The sequence below is a fragment of the Xyrauchen texanus genome, chromosome 1 (genome assembly GCF_025860055.1).
Source record: "Xyrauchen texanus isolate HMW12.3.18 chromosome 1, RBS_HiC_50CHRs, whole genome shotgun sequence".
Taxonomy (NCBI): Eukaryota; Metazoa; Chordata; class Actinopteri; order Cypriniformes; family Catostomidae; genus Xyrauchen; species Xyrauchen texanus.
Genome location: NC_068276.1, coordinates 24,849,003 through 24,868,777, shown reverse-complemented (window position 1 = coordinate 24,868,777; position 19,775 = coordinate 24,849,003). Strand labels below are relative to the sequence as shown.

The window sequence follows — 19,775 nt, the reverse complement described above, 5'->3', positions numbered from 1 at the left end:
AGCGCTTTGCTGAGGCACCAAAGCTAACGCGAGTAACGCACCGGATGTGCTTATATCCTTTCCTGGTCATGACGTCACCCGCCCGTGGCGTTCATTCATTCCTTTGACTAGTTGACATACGTGCTTCAGAGGTAATCATGCAAAGGCGTTCCCAAAGCGTCATCGACGCATCGCGAGTTCCCTCGTAAGGGAACTGATAAATATAAATGTTAGACAAAAAAATTTAGTACATTAGTATATTAGCTACCCTATTATATGTCAAAGGACCTATCAGCTTTCACAATGCAAGCTAATTGGCTTAACAAATAACATGTGAGCAGGCCGATTGGATGCATCTCTTATACACAACTATACCCAGCAAGGTGCAATGTATCTTTTTTAACCATTTCAATGTACAGCATTTTACATCATTATATAACCTACACAGATTGATCATTTGTATTTTACATCAGTGGTTTTAAACAGGTTGCTACCAATAATACATTGCAGGTCTGTTCTGATGAAGTAAAGGACAGCAAGGGAAAGGGAGGAGAAAACATGTTTCATATCTTTTGTTGATGAAGGCAAGGTTGTGCACTGAATTGACCACAGTGTGTTTTGTGGAGTTAATTATTTGCTGCTGAGAGCATTCAAAAATTCTAAAAGTATTTAGAAACAAAAATGTTCATGTTCAACCTATCATATCTTATTAATTCTGCATGTTGTTGGAGATTTGCACATGATAATAATAGTAATAATAATAATATGTTTTATTTATATAGCGCTTTATAGAGCTCAAGGACACTTACAAGAAAATATACCATAGGGACAAATACAAAGAGAAAGAGAGAGAGCGAGAGAGAGAAAGAAAGAGAGAGAGAGAGAGAGAGAGAGAGAGAGAGAGATAGAGAGAAATTCAACAGCTTGCAATGGACATGAAATGCTGTGAGAAAAGATGAGTCTTTAATTGAGATTTGAAGGTGGAGATGAGATGTTGCGGAGGTTGAGTGGAAGTTCCAAAGTTTAGTTGCTAATACACTGAAATACTTCAAAATTTGGACCAGAGTGAACGGTAAGAATACATTAAATCATATGTAAAATCATTGTTTGATTTTAAATACTTTTTGTTTGTTTCATTAGTACTATGGTAGCAACTTGATGTCCAATATAAAATCTGAGTTCTTAAGCATAACCAATTGAGAACGCTGTTTTATAATCAAAACACATCTCTGAGCAGTAGTAAATAGCCATCGTGTATCTAGAGCTGGAAATAAACAGAGAAAGACCACAGGTGGAATCCCAGCACTGTAAACTTCAATATGGGTGAAATATATATGTTCAGACTAGAAAAGCATGTGAAAGCTTTGTGGTGAGAGACAAAGCACAGACAACACACTGCATTCTGAGTGAGGCGGCAATCTCATAGAAGGGGATATCTGTGCAGTTGACTGCCCAGTTCATGTTTGGGAGCTTTCCCAGAATGAAAGCACAGCTAATTTAGTGAAGATCAAAAAATAAGTACAGCTGTACTGGATGTCCTGAAGCCATGAGACCAGCATATGACTAGACACTTTTTCCTTGATTATATACACATTAGACAGAGCAAGTGGATACCAGGAGGCCAATGACACATGAGTGTATGTGTATTGCTGTTACAAGAGTGCTACTGATCAGAGAAATATGGTCTTGAGAAGAAGTGTATGTTCCCTAAGGGCATACAAAGTTGTCCTCAGGCAACACAAGCACAATTCTTGTTCTTATCACACAACGAGGCTCTGTTCCAAAACCTAGTGAACTGCATTGCTGTTCTGCCTCAATAGGTAACATCTGTGCAGCTTTTCAATTGTTCATCTAACATGTGGTAGACGGACCTCTTTGAACATTTTGCAGCATCATACTGTTTCTTCAGAGTCTCGTGCAGGAGAACTGTATTTTTAGATGTTGTGTCAAGGTAAAAATACTTATAAAAAATACACCTTGCAACCTGTGTTCTGTTAAATTTGTTACACTGCATATAGCTTCTTTTAACACAAAAACACGTTCGGCCTGAACAACCAATACAGCAGTACCGGAATCTGAACATCTAAAGCTCTGCTTGCAGTCTACATAGGTACACAATGCACGCACCGGACACAGCAACAAAAAGACTGGGTCTGCCTCCATCCCGTGAAGGGAACAGGCATGGCCTGGGAGGGTTCATCCTCCGGGCACCTCTAAGGAACCTGATGATCAGATCGTGCTTCCCTAGGGACTTACCGTCCACTGCGTCATGATGACCCGATATGGCGGCTACATAAACCTTCAAGGTGAACGGGGACAGCCTTCCCTCCAGCCTCTCCTGCAGGAATGAGAGAACTGACATGACTGCACATCTCATCGGGTCTTCAGATCGAGAAGAACACCAATTCGCGAACAAGCGCCACTTCAGGGCATAAAGTTGCCTGGAAGAGGGAGCTCTGGCTTGGTTGATTGTGTCTACAACAGCAGGTGTTAGGCCAAGTAGATCTTCATAATTCCATCCAGGCTCCAGGGGACTGGGTGCGTATGCCAGAGGGTGCCCTGTCCCTGAGAAAGAAGGTCCTTCCTCAGAGGAATTCGCCAAGGAGGGGCTGTTGCAAAGAGCTTGAGATCTGAGAACCAAGTCTGTGTGGGCCAATAGGGGGCCACCAGAGTTACTTGTTCCTCGTCCTCCCAGACCTTGCACATCACCCATGTAAGTAGGCTCACTGGGGGAAATGTGTACTTGCGCAGCCCACATGGCCAGCTGTGTGCCAGCGCGTCTATCCCGAAGGGAGCTTCCACTAGGGAGTACCATTGCGGGAAGTGGGAGGTCTTTTGGGAAGCAAACAGGTCTACCTGTGCTGTGGTTGGGAAGTGAGAGCCACGTGCCCAAGCTCCGTGCGAGGGGCACTAAGGGAACGATTGTTTTTGACGTACCTGGCAAGGCTTGGCAGCGTGGCAGAGCAGGTAGTGTGGTGTCGGGAGGCAAAAGCACGACCCAAAGCTTTGGTGCCGAGAGAAGACCCAAAGCACTTATTTTGCTCCACACACCCGGCAGGAAGAAAGGCATTTGCTGGGCCAGGTGACCCAGGGAAAGAGTAAATTGCTCTATTATTGATAATGTGGGTACCGCAGAAAATACCTTTAATGGAAGATTCTCCTCCCGGCCCTCCACCGGGGATGGAGTGGTCTGCTTTCCATCTCCAGAGTAAACATCTCGTTCCCTGGGTTGTCTGTCTCAGGAACACTTGGGAGACATCCGGGTCCTTGAGGACGTTCACCTTCGTCCCAGTTGCCATCACCTGGCCGAGGGTCCATGCTGTGACCTTCGTGGCCCATGCTGTGACCTTCGTGGCCCTGAGGGCAAGGTCGGTCACAGAGCACAGTTCCTGCAACACGTCGGGGTCAGGACAACCCAAGTGCAGATATTTGAGTACCTTGGCCTGGTGAACTTACCTGGCCTGTCCAGTGGCAGTGTAGGCTTTGGCGGTCTTGGAGGGGAACACCGGGCGATCCCGCCAGGTGCCGTCGTTCTCAGGACACAGGGGGATCAAAAACGCTCTGTCCACCTGGGGGACCTCCAGGAACCCGTGGGCACCCCGCCGTCGAGGGTAGGGAGAGTAGATGAGCGAGGAGGTCGGTTGCGGGCAGTGAAAGGGGTGCCCTCCACGACCTCGTCAGCTCACCATGCACCTCCGGGAAGAAAAGAATGGCGTACAGAGGTAACCGAGGCCTTCAAAGAAGTCCCCTAGTGTCACTTCACTCGTGACAGACGGGGAACTATTGTTCATTGTTTGTTCTTGTAAGTTCATAATAATGTTGTGGCAGGGCGGAGGGCAGTGCCGGGTCGTGATTATACACACCCGGTCCCTTATCAGGCTAATCAAGCCTCCGATAGGGATAAAGGCCGACTGCGGAGGAGGCGAGAACCGGCTTTTCAATATAAATAATAGTTTAATATAAAACTTAAACAGAAGACACAAACACACATGACGGACATGTCCTTAAACTATCTCTCTCTCCCACACAATGCTCCGCAGTCAGCCTTTATCCCTCTCGGAGGCTTGATTAGCCTGATAAGGGACCGGGTGTGTATAATCACGACCCGGCCCCGCCCTCCACCCTGCCACATTCCTCCCTCGTTCTCTCAGGCAGGGAAGCCCCGTCTGCCGGCAGGTCATCCCCGTGTACCTGGACAAGGGAGGGGACAAGGTGAGGGAAACAGAAATAATTAAATAGGGGTACTACACCTGAAACAGTGTAGTACCCCCCCAAAAAACACTGTAAAATTTCACTGAGAGGGAAAAGGCCAATGCGGAGCGGCAGTGAGAGAGACAGGAGAGCGAGAATAAAAAAAACACTTACTCACCAGTTCTCCGATACGCCGTAGCTTGTTCCTCGGCTACTCCTCCACCCTCTAAAGGGCGACAGCCGCGCCTCTCCGGGTGGATCGTAGGCAGACCTCCAGCCCCTGGTGGACGGAACGTCCCTCACGTTCTTGGGGAACAGAAGAGTTCTCCCCTGCCCCGGGCAGCGGTTCTCCTACTCCAGGCGGTCGGCAGCGAGCCCCTTCTCCCCTCGCGATCGGTGGCCGGGCTCCTTGTCCCCCGGCAGATGGCCGCGGCTGCTCCATTGGGGTGGATGGTAGTGGCGAGAACTCTACTACGGCATATCCCTCCTCCTTCCCGGGTTTCGGCACTAGTGTAAATCAGTTCAATGGAAAGGAGGAGGTGAGAACCGGCTTGACGATATAAATAATATTTTAATGAGAAACTTAAATGACAAACACACACACATGACGGACATGTCCGTAAACTATCTCTCTCTCATGCACAATCCTCCGCAGTCAGCCTTTATCCCTCTCTGAGGCTTGATTAGCCTGATAAGGGACCGGGTGTGTATAATCACGATCCGGCCCCCCCCTTGCCCTGCCACAAATGTTTAATGCATTTTTGTGTGTGTGTGTGTGTCTGTGTGTATATAGAAATGAACACTAACCAAAATTCATAACTAATGTAAAAGTATTTTTACATTGTTAATTCATGTTCACTCTCAGTGTTAACTTTCTTTCACTTAAGAAACTTGGCTAAGATGAAATCGTGTTTGACGTATAAGAGCCTTGAAATTGCTATCCATGCGCTTCTACTCTACGGCTGCAAAAGGTCCAAAATGTGGCAGCGAGATTATTATTGAATATTAAAAAACGAGAACATATCACTCCATCTTTGATCGCTCTACACTGGCTCCCTGTTCAATATAGAATTGATTTTAAACTTCTTTTATTGGTGTATAAATCACTCCATGACCTTACACCAACTTATTTATCAGCTCTGTTAATAGAGTATCAATCAGGAAGAACCTTGAGATCATCAACTCAGAAGTTGCTGAAAATTCCACGGACTAATTTAAGCCAGAAAGGGGATCGGGTTTTTGCAGTAGTAGGGCCAAGACTCTGGAATAGTTTGCCATCATATGTTAGGGATGCTGACTCTGTACATGTTTTTAAAGTACAACTTAAGACATATCTGTTTGCCATGGCTTATTCGTCTTAAATGTTTATATTTTTATTTTTTATTCTATTATTATTGTAGTATGTTTCTCTTTCTATTTTTCAGTGAGAATGTAAAGCACATTGGTCAACTTGTGTTGTTTTAATAGTGCTATATAAATAAAGGTGACATTGACATTAACTACCGTAATTTCCGGACTATTGAGCGCACCTGAATATAAGCCGCACCCACTGAATTTAAAAAAAAATATTATTTTGAACATTGACGAGGTATGCCTAACAGAGCCACTCCACAAGGATCGGATTCCAGACGATCCGAAATAAATAAAAGAAACAAATAATAAAATTTAAAAAAAAAACACCAGGAGCAGACGGGCAGACCAGGGGGGCACGAGAGCAGGCAGGAAGTCCAAGGGGGCACAGAGGGCAGGCAGGAAGTTCAGGGGGGCACAATGGGCAGGCAGGAAGTCCAAGGGGGCACAGAGGGCAGGCAGGAGGTCCAGGAGGGCACAAAGGGCAGGCAGGAAGTCCAAGGGGGCACAGAGAGCAGGCAGGAAGTCCAGGGGGGCACAAAGGGCAGACAGGAAGTCCAGGGGGGCACAAAGGGCAGACAGGAAGTCCAAGGGGGCACAGAGGGCAGGCAGGAGGTCCAAGGGGGCACGGAGGGCAGGCAGGAAGTCCAGGAGGGCACAAAGGGCAGGCAGGAAGTCCAGGGGGGCACAAAGGGCAGGCAGGAAGTCCAAGGGGGCACAGAGGGCAGGCAGGGAGTACAAGGGGGCACAGAGGGCAGGCAGGGAGTCCTGGGGGCACAAAGGGCAAGGACAGGTTCAGGTGGTCTGGGAGCTGGCCACAGGGCAAGGGTAGGTTCGGGAGGTCTGGGAGCTGGCCACAGGGCAAGGATAGGTTCAGGAGGCCTGGGAGCTGGCCACAGGGCAAGGATAGGTTCAGGAGGCCTGGTAGGAGGCCACAGGATGGGAACAGGGTCAGGGGCCCTGGGAGGAGGCCACAGGACAGGGGCCGGGTCAGGAGGCCACAGGACAGGGACTGGGTCAGGAGGCCTGGGAGGAGGCCACAGGACGGGAACAGGGTCAGGAGGCCTGGGAGGAGGCCACAGGACAGGAACAGGGTCAGGGGCCCTGGGAGGAGGCCACAGGACCGGGGCCGGGTCAGGAGGCCACAGGACAGGGACTGGGTCAGGAGGCCTGGGAGGAGGCCACAGGACGGGAACAGGGTCAGGAGGCCTGGGAGGAGGCCATAGGATAGGGACTGGGTCAGGGGCCCTGGGAGGAGGCCATAGGATAGGGGCTGGGTCAGGAGGCCTGGGAGGAGGCCATAGGACAGGGGCCGGGTCAGGAGGCCTGGGAGGAGGCCACAGGTCAGGAACAGGGTCAGGGGCCCTGGGAGGAGGCCACAGGACAGGGGCCGGGTCAGGAGGCCTGGGCGGAGGCCACAGATCAGGATCAGGGTCAAGGGCCCTGGGAGAAGGCCCTAGAGGTGGAGACCTGGAAGGCTCGGGCGGCAGGGCCGATGGAGGTGGCGCCATAGGAGGCTCTAGAGGCAGAGGCCTGGAAGGCTCTGGAGGCGGAGCCGTAGGAGGCTCGGGAAGCGGAGCCCAGGAAGGCTCGAGAGACTTGAGGAGCGGAATCCTAGAGAGCCCGGGAGGCGGAGCCGTAGGAGGCTCAGGAGGCGGAGCCGTAGGACGCTCGAGAGGTGGAGCCCTAGAAAGCTCTGGAGTCTCTGGGAGCAGAGCCGTAGGAGGCTCGGGAGGCGGAGCCGTAGGAGGCTCAGGAGGCGGAGCCGTAGGATGCTCGAGAGGTGGAGCCCTAGGAGGCTCTGGAGGTGGAGCCGTAGGAGGCTCTGGAGGCGGAGCCGTAGGAGGCTCAAGAGGTGGAGCCCTAGAAAGCTCTGGAGTCTCTGGGAGCAGAGCTGTAGGAGGCTCGGGAGGTGGAGCCGTAGGAGGCTCTGGAGGTGGAGCCGTAGGACGCTCGGGAGGAAGGGCCGTAGAAGGCTCGAGAGGCTTGATGGGCGGAGCCCTGGGAAGCTCAGAAGTCTCTGGGAGCAGAGCCGTAGGAGGCTCGGGAGGTGGAGCCATAGGAGGCTCTGGAGGTGGAGCCGTAGGAGGCTCGGGAGGTGGAGCCGTAGGAGGCTCAGGGAGAAGGGGCGTAGAAGGCTCAAGAGGCTGGAGGGGCGGAGCCCTGGAAGGCTCGAGAGGCTTGAGAGGCGGCGCTCTGGGAAGCTCGGAGGGCGGAGCTCTGGGAAGCTCGGAGGGCGGAGCTCTGGGAAGCTCGGAGGGCGGAGCTCTGGGAAGCTCGGAGGGCGGAGCTCTGGGAAGCTCGGAGGGCAGAGCTCTGGGAAGCTCGGAGGGCGGAGCTCTGGCAAGCTCGGAGGGCGGAGCTCTGGGAAGCTCGGAGGGCGGAGCTCTGGGAAGCTCGGAGGGCGGAGCTCTGGAAAGCTCGGAAGGCAGAGCTCTGGAATGTTTGGAAGGCGGGGATCTGGAAAGCTCGGGCAACTCGGAAGGCGGAGCTCTGGAAAGCTCGGAGGGCGGAGCTCTGGAAAGCTCGGGAAACTCGGAAGGCGGAGCTCTGGAAAGCTCGGGAAACTCGGAAGGCGGAGCTCTGGAAATCTCGAGAGGCGGAGCTCTGGAAAGCTCGGAAGGCGCTGACTCTTGGGCGGGTACGACCACTGGCACCGGCTTTTGGACGGTCGTGGCTACTGGCGCTGGCCCTTGGACGGTCATGGCTACTGGCATGGGCCCTTGGACGGTCATGGCTACTGGCGTTGGCTCAGGGACGGTCGAGGCTACAGGCGCTGGCTCAGGGACGGTCGAGGCTGCAGGCGCTGGCTCAGGGACGGTCGAGGCTGCAGGCACTGGCTCTGGGACGGTAGGGGCTGCAGGCGCTGGCTCTGGGACGGTAGGGGCTGCAGGCGCTGGCTATGGGATGGTAGGGGCTGCAGGCGCTGGCTCTGGGACGGTAGGGGCTGCAGGCGCTGGCTCTGGGACGGTAGGGGCTGCAGGCTGCATGGCTCGCTGACCGTGGCAGGCGTAGGCGCTTGCTCGCTGACCGTGGCAGGCGTAGGCGCTGGCTCGCTGGCCGTGGCAGGCGGAGACTGGGGAGCAGAAGCCTTTCTTCTTTTCTTCCTCCTCCGGTCAGATGAAGCTGGCAGCGCTGGCTCGTTGGCCGTGGCCGGCACGGAAAGCCCAGAGGCGGAAACCAGGATTGAGAGAGGTGGCTCCCCGGTAGCGAGCTCCCTCAAGACCAGACTCACATACTCCATCCACGTGAGGTCTCCGGGGTCCGGCAATTCCCTCTGCCGGTGTCTGGGTAGCCCGAGCCGGTAGATGGTCTTCAGGGATGTGTCGTCAAAGCCGGTGTGGATGGCAACAGTGGAAAAAAAGTGGGAGTACTCGCGGTAGGTCAGATCCGCCTGGGCCAGTTCCATAAAGAAAGCTGCTAGATCCATATTTGGCGGTCTATCGTTCTGTTACGAATGGAGGCAGACGAGGAGAGCGGATCTAAATGCAAACTTACTTTTATTAACTGAGACAATCAAAAAATACAAAGGAAAACCCTCAATGGGGAAATGAACATAACACTGAACACACGATGAAAACAAAACTGAGAAAACGGGCAGGGACACATACCAGGCTAACAACATTCAACGATAGACAAGGACTGAACCAAAAACCAGGGTATATATACATGAACATAGAACTAAGGGGCCAATGAACAAACAGAACACCAAACAAGATAACGAGGGAAGAAACAGAGGCAAGTGGCAAGTTAACGAGGGACAGGTGAAAGCAATGACGGAAAACACGAACGCTAACAAAGAGACTATGGAGTTACATACGGGACAAAAGTGAAAACTATGGAATGCAAAAAGTGACAAAAATGGCAAACAAGAGGGAACAATGAAACAAGACGAGGTATGCCTAACAAACATAAATAAGCCGCACCTGTCTATAAGCCGCAGGCTTACATTGAAACAAATTAACTTTACACAGGCTTTAACGAAACACGGCTTGTAACAAAAATAAATAGTCTTTAACGAAACACGGTGTTGCAGCGGGGGCGTGGTCAAGCGCTCGTCCGGGAGAGAAAAGCGGTAAGGGCACTTACATCAAGTGCTGAAAACTGTCACACTGGTGCCAGTTTTCCCAAGAAGGACACGTGAAGCAGGGCACTTGACGTTGCAGGTAAGGGCGCTTACACCTGAGCTAATGTCTAACACCTGTGTCTAATTTCAGTAAGCGTGGGGAGAGTGGCATAAAAAGGCAGCAGAGAGAGAGTGTGTGAGAGAGTGAGTGAGTGACAGACAGACACACGTCAGTCTAGTGTTGGCACATAGAAGACCAAGAATTGAGAAACTTTATAAAATTGATTGTAAACATTGCTGTGGCCATTAAAAGCCTTACCGCTTTTCTCTCCCGGACGGGCGCTTGACCACGCCCCCGCTGCCACACGCGGCTTGTAATAAAAAATACAAAATTAGCAGTAAACAGTAGCCTAGCAAGAAAGTCATTGGTCACTATCTTCCTCCTCTTGTGCACATGAAACCACTGAAGTCATCTCCTTCGGTGTCGGAGTTGAATAGCCTCAGCTTTAGTTGTCTTTTTTGCCAATTCATCACACTGCTGTTTCCAACGTCTCCCGTGCAGCAGCTCTATTTACTTTTCCAACAGCCAGATCAATCGCCTTCAACTTGAAAGCTGCATCATATGCATTTCTCCGTGTCTTGAGGGTGACAAAATGACTACCGTAATCAGAATGATGGGAAGTTTGAGCGTGCTCGATTTAATCTAAACAGTAAACAAAAAAGTTGTTTGACCTTAAGCCGTTCGGCAATTTCATTGGTTTAATGAAAGCTTCATGCCGCCAAAAAACTGAGCACGTCACAGAATGCTTTTTTTTTTTTTAAATAAAATTTTAAAGCGGGAAAAATCCATATATTAGCCGCGTCGTTGTTTAAGCCGCGAGGTTCAAAGTGTGGGAAAAAAGTTGCGGCTTATAGTCCAGAAATTACGGTAATGTTAATGTATGTAAAATTTTTGTTGTACCACTATTTAAAAAACCTACAGAACTAACAATCACAGTCAAATTATACAGCTGAGAGAGAGAAGTGACACAGCACTAGTATCATAAAGGAGCCAGGCTGATTTGTTGCATCAACAGCTCATTCAAACAAGAGGGGTGGCGACTAAGGGGCTCTATTAATCTGCCCTCAAAAAAAAGAAGGAGAAAATAAAAAGGCATGTAACAACAGAAACAATCCAAGACAATATTCCTGTAGGCATCAGCTATCAGTCAAAATGATGAATGTGAGTAACTAAACTGTGGACATGAATCTGCCAGGTCTTGCCTGGTCCCACTGACATCACATTTAATTATAACGCATGTCTAATTGAAAGCCCCCTGGAAAAAGGCGGGATATTGTGGTCTCTCTCTCTGCTCGTGGCAGGCCACGGAAAGTTAATTAATTAGGAGGCACCTCCTCCCTCCTTTATCTTGAGTTACTATCAGTCCTGCCTCACTGAGCTGATGAGATTTTCAGCCAGCTTTTCATCTTATGGAAGCAAAAAAAAAAAAAAGAATGCTGTGAGGAGAGTGTTATCAAATGAGCTGTTGAAGCAGCCAGTGAATATGTCATTGACTGTGACTGCTCCCGGAGTGAATGCTGATTTATCTACAAGACTCTTGTCATGCTAACTGTGTGTGTTTGAGTGTGTGCGGACTGTTGTGGGGTCTGGTGAACCTCTTTCTCGCTCATCCACCCACCCACAGACAGACACACTCACACAATTTCTTCTGTCCAAGAACTGTTTACTTAGGGTTTTTACTGATTGAATAGCTATCCTATGAAAAGACCAAGTATACAGTAAATGCCCTCCAAGATGCGTTTGTGTTTGCATATGGTTCACCTAAACATGAATGTCAAGCTAAATAAGAAAAAGAGGTATGTTGAAGAAGAGAAATCATTCTTGATGCAGCTCATTGACAAAACTGAATCGTAACACTGACAAGTGAACCTGACACGCATGGGCATATCTCAGTACGGCATGCCCCAATGGAAAAATCACGTACAACCAAGTAATAAACAACATCTTAATTAAGTCTTTTACATTTGTTTTGAGCATTGGAATTATTATGGAAGTGAACTCAAATGTATGTTGTATTTGCATACAGTGTGTGAACAGAAGGTCGGATTTATATGTTTTGACACAATTATGTAACCATGTGTAAATGGAATTACCCAATCTGAATCCGATTAGGAAAAAAGTGACCAAGTGTAAATACCTTAGAATAGAAGAGACCATCAAATTGACATAAACTACAGTTTAATCAGCCTTTTTGAGGCGGGGTTGTCTAAATTGGATTATAAAAAACAATAAACTGGCTTTGAACATTTTCAAATAATGGTGAAATTTGGAGACAACTAACCTGAAAAACTTAGAAAATGTAGTTCTTGCTCAAAATTGCACATTCCCAGATAGCAAAAAATATCCGCACGGCTTCTTTTTGCCGCCGTCCCTAAGCTGTCCAGTGTTGCCAACTATTTTCAATGGAAAGTAGCTAAAGCCTGCTCGAAAAGTAGCTAAATGTCGCCAGATGACGTCATCGCGTCATATTTGCATTCTGCCTAATTTGTCGGTACTGTAGCCTACTTCAGTTTATAATAACGGTTATCTCCCCTAAACCGTGCTCATACTGTTTTTATATAAGTATATAGCCAAATGTCCAGTAAAACGGTTCTCAATTACATATTTTCTGTTAGACAACGGAACGCTAACGTTACATGTTTATGAGTTTGAAGAAGGTTTATTGTTGTGTTTGGATAAGTAAAATGTATAGAGTCTGTAAATATACGATCTGAAGTCGGAGTGTTCAGAAACCGAACCGGAATGAACTAAAACTCTGATTAGTAGTGAATATAAGCGCATTCCAAGAAAAAACGGTCAAATTAAATGTTTTGAATTAAAACAAAGGAGAAGGCAGCTGCTATGTGATCGCTGATTGGTTCCTGCTAACACAGCGTGCACATGCGCAGCTCATTCATGTCCATGTCCACTGGCGTGCAGTCAACGGAATGTGCTGCTCCTCTCAGCCGCTCACTGAACAGGTTATTCATGTTTAATGTAACTCAAATCAAATGAAAACAGTTATTGTAGGCAGGTAAGTTTCCCTAGCTGGTCCCCTCTGTGTAAAATGCGTTCTTATTCAAGTTTTCAACTCAGTCATTCGTTTAAGATGCAATCTTGTGTTATAAGTATTAGGCTATCATGATTATACAGTGAGCAAGCTATATAAATAAGTATTTAATATAATAAAAGTGTAGAGCAACAACCGAGGGTGTAAGGTAAAGGCTGAATATTGTAGATTTATTACAATATGTTGCATGTTTGAATTAAAATACCTGTGGATATGCAGGAGCACACACTCTACAAAGGCCTGACTGGAGATTTGCCTGATCTATCCATCCTTCAGGTGAGTAGGGATACAACAATAGCAAATTTCACTGTACAGTATGATATATCAACCAAAATCTGTATACCAATATTTCATTATTTTCTTTTTCCTCCCCTTTTACAAACAAATATTCTGCTTCAAAGAAAAAAAATGAAATTGATGTTATCATAAGGGTTCTTCATTATGAACTTGTATGCCATGCATAACATACTGTGGATAGAAATTACAGGGAAAGTTACTGGTATGATAATTGTGGTTATATAATATTACTATTATATTTAGTGTATTGCTAATCAATATATTGTTACTTCCCAGGTGACAGCGGCTCACTTCAAGAGCAGGTGAAGCAAGTTGGGACAATGTTGAAGACATTTGCTCGCACTGGGCAATCGGGTACAACTTGCAAACAACACCTGTGGTTGTTGGTTTAATTCCCACTGGGGCCACCTGTACATGTAGTAGGCCTAGATATAAATGTCATAGTTTAGTAGTTGAAGGACCAGGACTGACTACTTTATTCTTTTATTCTGGGAATCCCTGTAGGTGCAGATCAAACCCTAATGCTGCGACGTCTTGGAGTTTGGCGTTGTTGTGCGTAGCATGGACAACAAAATGCTATGCTGCAACATTTCAGTGCCAATGTGTCTGTTGGAGAGTTATCCCTGCCAGGGAATCTGTTACTCCCCCCTAGACACCCAGGAAGATTTGGCGTTGCTTGACAACAGTTTGAGGCAGGATAAAGAGCTCCAGCAACGATTTGTAAGTGTGCCGATTTCGTTTATAACGGTATAGGGTAATCTAAAAAGTAAAATTAAGATTGTACACTGCATATTCTACAGTCTGAATCCACAGCCTGTCACATTTTAAATTTATGAGAAGCTTCAGAGAAATGTAATTTGTAACATGTTTTTTTTGTATTTTCAGCTTCGGTTTTTGGCAATCAAATGTGGGAAGGACCTAAAGACAACCGTGTGGCGAATGCTTCAGAGTATCTTCTCTAATCACCTTTCCATCAATACAACCTGGACTGGTGTAGGGGATAAAGCATGTTTTAGAGACATGTTCCTGAAGACCATTGTTCAAAGTAAGTTGGATATTTTTTTATATTTAAGTGTGTGTATGACCTTATGCCATTCAAATGGAATGACAGCTCTTTATTTTCTACAGGAGCCATCCGGAAGAACCCGGCAACCCAGGATGCCACTGATGAGGCGATCCAGGTTAACGTTATGCGTTACCTGAAAGGAGCATCTGAACATGAAGGTGGAAAAAGGAGCCGCACAGCTTAGAGGGACCCACAGCCGACCCCTTAAACCTAGGCTGACTACTGACACCCCAGCATCACTGACAACTGGAACCCTTTCTTTATCCTGCAGTCAGTAACATCAAGACCCCTAAAAAAGCCTGCTAAATGTGTCAGACTACACTCACCCAATCCACTCTGTTCACTGTGGAAATTGCTTTTTTTTTTTTTTTTTTTTCTCTCGTGACCCTGATTTGAGGGCAGCTCCTTGGATGAATATGGGATGGTTTGTCCTTTTATACAGGCGCACGAGGAATCGCTGAAAATATGCTAATTTGCACTGCCTCATTCTGGAGGTCGGGGAAAACCGGTGATTCTTAGCCCACTACGCCACACAGTCCCCAACCTCTCCAGACATTCTGATTGGCTGTGTTCTCTACAGCCAGATTTTCTGCTGTTAATTATATTTATTCCCACTTGTTGTCATATGTAAGTTGAATGTCAAAATGTATATTATACCTGTTATCCTGCACATTCCTTGATACCAAAGATCTCAATTATTTCATATACAATTTGCTGCTTATTTCATTGTTACAGTGCTTAACTATTCTATTTTTAAATATAGCTTGTAAATCCTAGATTATACATCTAATACTTGATATTTGCACATTATCTGGTATCAAATATTCTACTTACCGTGACTTTAGTATTGCTTATTTCATTCCGTCAGTGCTTAACGATTCTATTATAGTTTGTAAATCCTATTTCATACCTCTGATACTTGATATTGCACATTAACTAGTACCAAAAATTCTACTTTCATTCAGTCACAGTGCTTAACTGTTATTCTATTGTTAAATATAGCTTGTAAATCCTTGTGCCACAGGTCAGCATTGCAGTTATAATGGTATATTCTACTCCAGAGCTTTACTCTAAATTATTACCACTTAACCTATTGTTAGAAATGACTTGTAAATATGATGTTATACCTCAATTTATTTGGTATCCTGCACTTTATTTGGTACCAAATATCCTCATTGCTTATGTTTACTGGTAATTCTTTTTATCCCAGAGCTGACCTCTTTATATTATTAACAATTATTGTAAGTGTTACAATAGTGTTTTTAAAAAAATCTTTTTTTTTTTTACCAAAATTTAATTGGGAACCTGCATGTTCTTTAGTGTGTGTGTGTGTGTGTGTATATAATGTTTGTATTTTTCAGTTTGTTTAATCTGATGAAAAGTGGAAGTTGCATGAACTCAACTAATCAAATTGATACTGGCAATTTTAGCAAGAGCTAGTCAGTTTTGTGTGAAATATGCATTGACGTTTAGTGAATGGAGTCTCGGTTTGCTGTCTGAATCAGAGACTAGCTAGCAGAGTAAACTGTATTTGTGGAACACTGACAAAGCACTGATGCCTTCTGTGCTTACTGCAGTCAAGACACTTTAAAGATGTTTATATTTATCCATCTTCTGTATGTCTATGTGTGTATGTGTAAATTAATAATGTATCAAGTCAAAGAGTTTCTGTTTCTTCATGATAGTGTCTCTAACAACAAGGAAAACTATTTCTACAATTTAAAGAAGCCTGGGACCAAAGCAGGTGAGTAGCATGGACCAGAGTGTGTTTTTTAGTATGAGAGTCTGTGTTACTTTCTCTCTTGCTCTGTCATAGAGGTAATTAGTGAACCCCTGAACCAATGGAATTCTTTTGAAAGCATGCCAGCAGCTAGTCAGCAGTAAATCAAGAACCTCAATGCCAAATCAAAAGAAATCAGTTGATCTCTGCATAAACATGAGATCGGAGAGACTCCAGGCGCATGACACCCCCGTCCCGTCAAATCACTCGCTTTGACAGTCCCCCACAACACACTCAAAACACAGACCTGATATACCGAGACCAAGGGCTCTATTTTTGTGACTGAGCAAAGCGCAATGCTATGCACAATGACAGTGCGCCAGATCTTATCTATATCTAGATATTATATTTTTGTGAGTGTGCTAATTCTAAGTGCAATTTTCTAAGCGCAAGTGGGCATGGGTGCTAACTGTGGGTGTATGCACACAAACTGTGGGTGAAGGGCATGCTAATGAAGTGAAGCAAAATGCAATTAGCTATTTTCCTGAAAAATAGGCCATTGTGCTAAAACTTTCAAAAGCAGGTCTGTTTTTTCAGCGCAAAGTCCAAATACTGTTCCTGCATTTGCAGTTTGGAGATTCCACCAGCATGTGGTAATAAAGTTCATGCCATGGCAAATGTTTGATTTACATGGCAAAACCGAGCCCGTTGTCATCCCCAAATCGTCAGCCAGGCCGTCCTTAATCCTGTGGGAAGAAGGAATGATGCGGGGGGGGTTGGGCTGAAGTGTCTTTCTCTCGTGAGGAAAGAAAGCCTAGACTGAAATGTTGCCATGGCTATGTTCTCGCACTGAGAACGTGAACCATTCATAAAACGCTGCCTGCGTGTGATCGCAGCCCAGTCGTGAGAGGCAGCTTTTATGACCATCAGAATTGGAGAGAAATCCACCGCATCCAGGAACTACACAGAGGTGGAAAGACATCTTTAAAAAGACACGTCCTGAAAAGGACGTTCACCGCCTGCTGTGTATTGCTCTTTTATGAGTGAAAACTCAAACTCTTTTAGAGAAACAAACTCTTTTAGGAGGGGAAAACACTGTTTTAGGCAGTGAAAGCACTGTCGAATTGCCCAGGGGCGTGGACTGCACAGCGTGCAGAGAGAGAGAACGCCAGCTGGAAATGCGCCATAAGATCCAACAGCAGTGCTTCTTGCCAGTAGATGTGAGTAGAACAGTGGTGTACTCAGCTTGCTCTTGCACAACCGCTCGGCTCTGAAGAAAAAATCTGAATGACAGACACACGCCCACTTCCCTTTATACCCATATGTCCGGGGGCGGAACATGCAATTTCAAACTGGCCTTTTCTCAAGTTCAGAGGTAAGCGAGGCTCCCAAAGCAGACATTTTGGAGGAAGACTCCAATCATTTCATTAAGGAGTAAATGCAATTAGCTGCAGAGAAATCTATAGGACGCTTCCTTGCCCCCCTGCTCCCTATTTAGTGAATTACTTAACCTTCAGTGTGCTGTCAGTATGCACTGGTCTCAGAAGAGTTCGAAATGCACCTTATTTTCATCCTAACTCCAAGCCTCTGAAAGCAAAAATGTTCAGCTTTACATGAATACTGTACATATATTCTCAATGTGAAAATGCACAGTGAATATATATAAATGAATTTACAAATGATACTGAATAGAACCATATTGTACAGTGATAGCAAAATAAAATCGAACACAATTTAAATAAAAATAAAGCGCTAAAAACAGTCCTGCTTCAGAAATGTCTTAGCGCAATGATCTATTTCTCAGGAAAATAGCAAATTGCACATTGCACCACTTCAGCACAATACACGCACAGTTTACATGCATACACACACCCAGCCATGACCACTTGCACTTTGCACTGGCATGAAAATTGTGCTTAGAATTAGTGGAAATAGCACATAGCACACAATCGTTGCACATAGTGCTGCAAAAATAGAGCTAAAATAATTAGCTTTTATATATTTATTGCAATAAAGACAGAAGAAATGATTCAATATTACCTACATCAACCTCATGATTTTGACCAGTCTTTAGATATTTGAAATGATATCCTATTTACATTTACATTTTATTATTTATTTAATTTTGCTATTTTTTTATACTTAAATTTTTCATGAACCCCCACTACAACCCTTTTCATCCCACTGGGGTCCTCGGGCCCTGAAATAAACAAAAAAAATTAGTTACTACTGTTAATCCTATCATTATTTCAGGGAAGAGACTGATACAAAAACAAAGAAGAACAATAATAAAATAAACAAATACTCCCTCTACTCCTGGTATGTGACCTTAAAAATCAGCTTACTTAAACTAAACTGATCAATACATAAATACTGAATATTGTAGTTGCCTCGTAACAAAGATTTTGTTGGATTCATGAGTTGAAAGTGTATTGAAAAGAATATGACATGACCAGCATGTCTGTTCTTGCAGTTGGTCAGTAATTAGTTTCATCAAACAAATCCTTGTCATCTTATTTAAACTACTTATTACTTCTCACTAGTGACTAAAGCAAAAAAATATGCATCATTATCACCTCATGTTCTGAATTTTAAAAAAATGGTTCTACAGATGTTCCTTAATTTAAGCAAGGGGTAAATCATTACATATCAAGTACCAGGCAAACATTATATTATAATTAGGTGGTAATTATCAAGATAAAACAGTATGGGGATCTAGGCTGAAGTCCTGATAATGCAAATTATCAGAAAGTAATGCCACACTTTGTCTCAGATGACTTTCACACAAAATGTCCTCAAGGATCCAGGTGATTTTAATAAACACAACGCAGCCAGACTGTATTGTATCAATGTTTGAGTGAGTGAACAGACATGCCTCGTTGTTTTATCCCAAAACCCCTAATTGGCCAACACTGAAAAAATTCTATTAATTTAAAAAAAAAAAATTAATCTATTAATTTTACAGTTTCAACAATGCTGTAATTTCACAGTAAAGTACTGGCAGCTGTGGTTCCAGCCCTTTACCGTAATTTTACAGTTTCAACAATGCTGTTATTTCACAGTAAAGTACTGGCAGCTGTGGTTCCAGCCCTTTACCGTAATTTTACAGTTTCAACAATGCTGTAATTTCACAGTAAAGTACTGGCAGCTGTGGTTCCAGCCCTTTACCGTAATTTTACAGTTTCAACAATGCTGTAATTTCACAGTAAAGTACTGGCAGCTGTGGTTCCAGCCCTTTACCGTAATTTTACAGTTTCAACAATGCTGTAATTTCACAGTAAAGTACTGGCAGCTGTGGTTCCAGCCCTTTACCGTAATTTTACAGTTTCAACAATGCTGTAATTTCACAGTAAAGTACTGGCAGCTGTGGTTCCAGCCCTTTACCGTAATTTTACAGTTTCAACAATGCTGTTATTTCACAGTAAAGTACTGGCAGCTGTGGTTCCAGCCCTTTACCGTAATTTTACAGTTTCAACAATGCTGTAATTTCACAGTAAAGTACTGGCAGCTGTGGTTCCAGCCCTTTACCGTAATTTTACAGTTTCAACAATGCTGTTATTTCACAGTAAAGTACTGGCAGCTGTGGTTCCAGCCCTTTACCGTAATTTTACAGTTTCAACAATGCTGTTATTTCACAGTAAAGTACTGGCAGCTGTGGTTCCAGTCCTTTACCGTAATTTTACAGTTTCAACAATGCTGTAATTTCACAGTAAAGTACTGGCAGCTGTGGTTCCAGCCCTTTACCGTAATTTTACAGTTTCAACAATGCTGTAATTTCACAGTAAAATACTGGCAGCTGTGGTTCCAGCCATTTACCGTAATTCTAGTTTTTAATTTTACGGCTGTGCTGTAATTTTTAAAGTACTGGCAGCAATGTTTCCAGCTATAATTCTACAGTATAAAAAAGTTAGAATATAAATCCTGTTTTCTATTTACTCTATTGTCTGATCTATTAACATCCCTATATGTAGCATAATATATACAGACATTCTAAAC

General features: G+C 45.2%; 1 long non-coding RNA gene across 1 annotated transcript; it reads left to right on the top strand.

The window, feature by feature from the left end:
* The first annotated feature begins 13,690 nt into the window (after nucleotides 1-13,690).
* LOC127634178 (uncharacterized) lies at nucleotides 13,691-14,231 on the top strand. The gene is made up of 3 exons (XR_007969332.1): nucleotides 13,691-13,713; nucleotides 13,879-14,038; nucleotides 14,122-14,231. It is a non-coding gene; the product is annotated as an uncharacterized LOC127634178 (long non-coding RNA).
* The last annotated feature ends 5,544 nt before the right edge of the window (nucleotides 14,232-19,775 follow it).